General features: G+C 39.7%; 1 protein-coding gene across 1 annotated transcript in view; it reads right to left on the reverse strand.

Moving 5' to 3' along the window:
* LOC146591396 (engulfment and cell motility protein 1) overlaps window positions 1–6120 on the reverse strand; it is a gene marked incomplete at its 3' end in the record, with an annotated part of 159051 nt that overhangs the window by 152396 nt on the left and 535 nt on the right. Inside the window, exons 2-3 of the mRNA XM_085312990.1 lie at window positions 5630–5700; window positions 3277–3332 (exon numbers count right to left, since the gene is read on the reverse strand). The remainder of the gene's footprint in view (window positions 1–3276; window positions 3333–5629; window positions 5701–6120) is intronic.

Consider the following 6120-nt stretch of genomic DNA (forward strand, 5'->3'; position numbering starts at 1 on the left):
GAAAAGAAAGTTAAATGCAGCAAGAAGCTTGTAGGCATACCTATAAGAGAAGGGATCATAGACCTACATAAAAGTATTGATCAGTCTTAGACCCTGCATCTACATCTGAATTTTGTGAGCTAGGCAAACAGAAGGGATGTCTCAGTGTGCACGAAGAGGGACAGTAGGAGGTGAGGTGAAAAGGTTGATAGAAGGAATGCACTTGAACCATAGGGGGCAGAGCTCCAGCAGCCGAGTGCCTGGTGCTAAAAGGGAGAAAAAACAAAAAAACAGAAAACTTAAGAGAACTTAAAAAAAAAAAAGAAAAGAAAAGAAAGTGCAGCATTTTAAAAGCCTACTGACCAAATGGTATACCCGATATCCTTTCCAGAATGAAAAGACTAGTACTTACATTTGAGGCAAGAAATTTTTTGAATTGGTTTGGCTCAGGGTTACTGAAAAAGTTTATCCAAAAGTCCATGTACTGAGCCAATACTTATCAGGTTTCAATTTCCAGCTGAAGCCACGACTGTTGGTATGAAAACTAATGTACAATTGTATTCAAGAGAGCAAAGCAATGGAAAGGACTGTACTGGAATGTAACAAATATATGCATTGGCACAAACAGCAAAAGTTGCGTTATACCAACCTGTGTCATAACAATTTTTCTCTTCCTCTTATGGGGAAAGAAATGTGCAGTTCAACCTTATTGCCTGGCCAGAGGATATTAAGTAAATATTTATGAATTCCTTATTGTTCTAGCTCAATAAATCACTATATCCCTTAAAACATGAAGTAGCATTTTAAAAAGTCATCTCCACCATGCTCACTCCAGTAAGATTCAAAGTACAAAGTAGATTGCCAGCCTAACCGGATAAAAGACTAAACTGCTCACATGCAGCATCTTGGCTAAGCTCCACACAACCCTGACACTTCTGCTGGACTGGACAATAGATTGGCTGGAGAGGAAGAAAAACAGACAAGTAATATTTTCACTTCAGCTACAGATTCTAGCACTAGAGTTCATGCATGTACTAAAAATACACAAGTACCTAGCTAAAACAGTTCTTTATCCATGGAGGACAGAGTTAAACCAACCACATTCTTTAGTTTATTAAAACACTGATTTTGGTAAGCTTTTTTTCTGTCACTCAACAGTACAGCAGAAATTGTATTCTATTGAAATTGAAAGAAAAAAACCACTAAAAACATTGTCCTATTTGCAGAACATTTATGTGTGTCCTGTCACTTCATAAAAGATTGAGGTAATGTCAGAAGAAACAGATACAGGCTCCAAATCAAACAAATACACTATGTATACACTTAAGCTTTGAGCATGTGAACAGTCAGGAAAAAGGTAACAGCATGCTTAGTTTCACAGAAATTTTTAAGAGATTGAATTAAGAATTAGGACTTTGATTAGGAATTAGGACTCTTTCCAGTCTTATTATCAAGTTGACAAGGAACTATCAGATAGCACCAACTATCCTAATCCCAAGCATTGTACATGAAATTTCAAATGAAGGAGGGTTGACAAGTTGACAGCATTACTAGAGTCTGTTGACATATCCTGCATATTCTTCCCTTTGTCCAACTTCAAAATGCTTCATCTATTTGAACTACAGGTTGCCAGCTTTACACATTAAAGAACAACAACAACAAAAAAAATCATATGGAACCTCTTGTCCATGTTCACATATACTCTCTGAACTGCAAAAGAGTCCTGAAAATTAGATCACCTTCAAGAAAGCACTCTCTGCTATAATACGGAGTGGGAGTTTAAAGCCATCGTGTCTCCAGAATCTGAAGGACAAAGTTCATTAAATCAGAGAGCTGGGCTTCCCACCCCCCTAAAAAAAATATATTATTTTATTTTCCTTTTCAAACCTTCAGCCTCTTTACTGAAGATGCTGTTTCACAAACACTTTAAGTCAATCTAATTCAATCTGAAAGGGGTAATCTTGCCCTCAGCTGTGACTGCTAGCTCCAACTCCCTCGCTTGTGCTAGCACTRGCACCTGTGAAGCTGTGCAATGTTGTATTACTATAAATGGAGCAAAGCAGAAGCATCAGTAAGCAAAGGAGACTTATGTCCTCAAAAGCAGTACAAATATTCCACTTGTTAAATTTGAATGACAATATCTCTAGATAATATATTCAGCTATCTGAAAAGCTTCAAAGGCTGCTTACTAGAAGTGTACTAAAGTTACAGCATTTGCATATAATGATTCCCCCAGAAAAATTATTTGGTCTAACAGAGGTAGCTTCTGAACTTCTTCATAAGAAATCTGTGAAGACATTTTTAACTGTTTGCAAACAAGCACCACGGGAATTGCTATCCACCTTGCTCTTAACCWTAAGCACACACTCTACAAAGCAATTGGCTCCCTAGTTTGAAAAGTCAGTAGCTTACTGGTAGGTACCGTGTATGTGACAATTCGTTTACGGTATGTCAATAACAACAGAGGTAAATTTACATCCATCAGATCTGAAACAGAGAGAAGAGGAAACATCAGGTATCCCCTATGGCATACACTCTTCATTAATGTTGCTCTTAAATGGTAACAGCAATCAAAAAGCCGAGGAAACTAGCAGAAAGGCTGTGCCATTATCCTTCAGTCACCCTTTCCTTTCTTGTAACACTTGCAATAATGAGAGATCACACCACAAAACTAAATCCTTGCAAATAGCTTGATGCAGAAAAGCTGACTGAAAGGCAGCTTCACAATTTTGTGATTATTCTTCCATTCATCTCTTAAATGTGATCTGTGACACCATATGTATACAGTTTGTTTTATGTTAAGTGTCACTTATACATTATCACCTCTTCTAATCCATACTATCAAATGCCTGCCAACATACTGGCTTCTGCCAATTCCTTTTAGTTTCTCTTTCTCTTCTTTTCCAGTGTTATATTTGGAGAGAGGTGGAAAAAAAATGACTCAAGTAGAAGGAAAATTATCTGAAATCCTTTAAACAGTTGCTCTGTTAAACTGACACAAGTTTAACAACGTGTACTTGGCACGTTCTTCTTTTGCCACGAATACAAGAACCTTCTTCAAAAGCTCATTCAAGGCCGAGAAATCCTTTAAAGATACAGCATAGGCATTACTGAATAGTAGTTTGATGGCCGTTACAAAGCAACCTACTAGGCCTGCTCTAATTTCTAGTCACAGGTGTTCAAACCACAAAGACCTCATCACCACAAAAAAACACCCTTCCAAAATCTCCTCTTTAATAGGATAATGACAGAACAGCAAGGGAAACCAGACCAACTCACTCTGCCTCAAAGATGTACCTTCAGAACAGGACAGAGATACAGTAGAGAAGAAACTCTGCTAGACTTTGGTGTAACTGTGCAGGGAAATAAACCAGAAAACACAACATTATTACTACCTGCTTTAAAGATGTATGATGTTTTCTAGTGTACAGGTTCATTAAAAATTCTATCGCCTTCTACAAACTTGTCTTACTATTAGGACATACTGCATATGTGCACCAGAGCATGACAAAGAAGGCTTCTATACTATAAAGGGATGATTCACTCCCAGGAACCTGAAAAATCAATGGTGGCAAGGCCTCAGCTGAAGAGAAAAATCATACCTGATAGTCTCATCAAAATCCCAAACAAATCCTTATCTGAAAATCACAAAATTAGAAAACTTGAGGTTGGGATTCTATTCATACAGGAGCCTGAATACAAGGACAGTGCATGTTAGTGTGTAGGTGCACTGCTGAGCTCTGCGGAAATCTTTTGCTGGATACAGTAAGTCTATAGTCTCTAGCCTCCCTCCATCACACTGAATCTGTCCACAGTATCACCAGAAGAAAACTACACATCTTGTCATGTGTGAGCGTGCAAGCACTGTTGTCTGTATGTCAACATGGAAAACATGAGCTCATCGTCCAACAGCCTTCTGCAGCCTGGACACTGTGAGAAAAAAAGTCAGCAAGCCCAAACTTTTAGAAGTCTCTTTGATTTTTTTTTTTTTTTTTTTTTTTAATGAGGTAGAAAAAACAAAGAGCGGAAGTAAGGGTGGAGCATTACGTTACTCTTGCTCTACAATCTGCTGCAGAAGGGTATTGCTGTCAGGAAGTATAACACACAACTGTTTCAGCAACAGTTACACCTTTAGGCAGAGGCTGTGTAGCATAAGAAAGAAAGTTTTGTGTTCATACTAGGGTAAAGGGGAGAGAAACATTTCTCTTAGGACAAGGTAGACAATAGGTTGCACTCCAACAGTGAGAGAACAGAAGCGTTTGTTTTAAGAAGGCATAGCGTCAAGTGATCTCTTCATATAAATGACCACCGAATTGCAGGTACTTTCAGTGACCACAAAAAACTGTTATAGAATATGCAGGTAATGAATGAATGAATGCATACATAAATAAATAAATCAAAATCCATTTGAGTTTTATAACCTTTATGTTTTCCTGGCACATGGAAGACATTAGGGAAAAAAGATTAAAAAAAAAAAAAAAAAGGGCAGAAACCTGTTCATTCCCTCACTTTCATCATAACAAAATTCAGACAATAACACTCCTACCTAAGTTGCAAGCTACAGAGAAGACAAGCGTGCAGCGAGTTTCAAACAGGTTACAAAACAACAAAAGATGAAAGAAAAACAACTATAGATCTAAACACACTACCTCCCTGTCAGGAATAAACTGGCAATTAGATACACCTCTAAACTGTTCAAATTGCACACTGATCAAAGGACTGACTGCAGTATCTTCCAGTAATACCTGTTCCTCATTACGATGCCGGTTTAACCATATTGATCTTTATTGTCTCTGAATGCTGAATTTCAAAAGTTGCAGCAATGTGTTTAGTAGCTTTATGAAACATGTGTTAAGGATATTTCCCTAACAGTACACAAGAGGAGCATTCACTAGTAAAYTGTCACCACTACTTTACCTCCTTCCCATCTTGTTACTGGTCAGATTAGGTTCCTAGCACTTAACTTCTGCAGCTTCAAAAAATGGAGAGGGAAAGGAGAAGGAATTAGGGGATTAAAATCTTCAAAAAGCAAATTTGCAGYTAAAATTGATAGAACTTTATGAAAAATCAAAATATACTTTTTTTTCCTTTTTTTTTTACTGTGAAATACTCTGTGTAAGCCACTCAATCAAGCAGCAATGACATGCAAAGAAAGAATGGAAATGACACGAACAATGAATGATCCATAAATGTCTACAAGATTATATAACAGGGGATGAGATGGCATGCATTGTGCATGGGGGGAAGGAGGAGGAGAAAGAGTCAAGGGGAAGAGGAGGCAACAAACTCCTTGGTCACAAACACAGAACTTCTGTACAGTTCGTACTCAATCTCCCCCTCTTCCCAAAAGATAAACTATTTTTAATGCAAGGCAATCTGGCAGCCGAGGGACAAAAGTAAGAGAAAAACCATTTGCGTATAAATACACTTCAAAACATTCCTTGCTGAAATTACACCATAAATGCTGTATCACGAAATACAGCTTAGAGGCAACCATGTTTATACTAAAGCAATTAACACATGGTACATTTCCTGCACTGTTATTATCATTGGCGCTATCAAGTGTTTGTTGCACATTCTGAGTCTTGGCAGGTTAAGAGGTATTCTTATAAAGTTAACGACAAACGTTGCTGATTTGAGAGGTACTCACTGTTATTTTTCCGGAACTCCTATATTTATTTTATAGCATTCCCAGGGGAGAGCTGGCCGGCTGTATTAGCTCTGCAAGGAAAAGATATTCAAAATAAACTTTGCAGCGGCTGCAAGCCCAGCGACCGGAGACTTCGCCGCCTGGATGCTAAACCCACCCGCTGCACAGGGCTCTGCACCAGGGCTCTGCATAATCACCGCCCACACCGCGGCATAATCGCTTCACACGAAGTATGCATCAGCACTCGGAGCGTTTTTATTGTCGGCTGCACCGAGTTATAAAGCAGCGCGCACACACACACACACACAGGACCGAAAGCGAAGACGGGAGGGGAGGCGGGGGACGGGGGGAGGCCGGCCCCGAGGAGCAGGCGACCGGCCGGCCGCACGCCGAGATGCACTTGCTTTAAAGTTGCGGTTGCCCCCGGCGGCGGCGGCGCCGGCACTTGCCTCCGCGGGACGCGGCGCCGGAGCCGAGGGGCTGCGGCCACC

Source organism: Rhea americana, unplaced genomic scaffold, assembly GCF_003343005.1.
Source record: "Rhea americana isolate MKP2758 unplaced genomic scaffold, rheAme1 scaffold_373, whole genome shotgun sequence".
NCBI lineage: Eukaryota > Metazoa > Chordata > Aves > Rheiformes > Rheidae > Rhea > Rhea americana.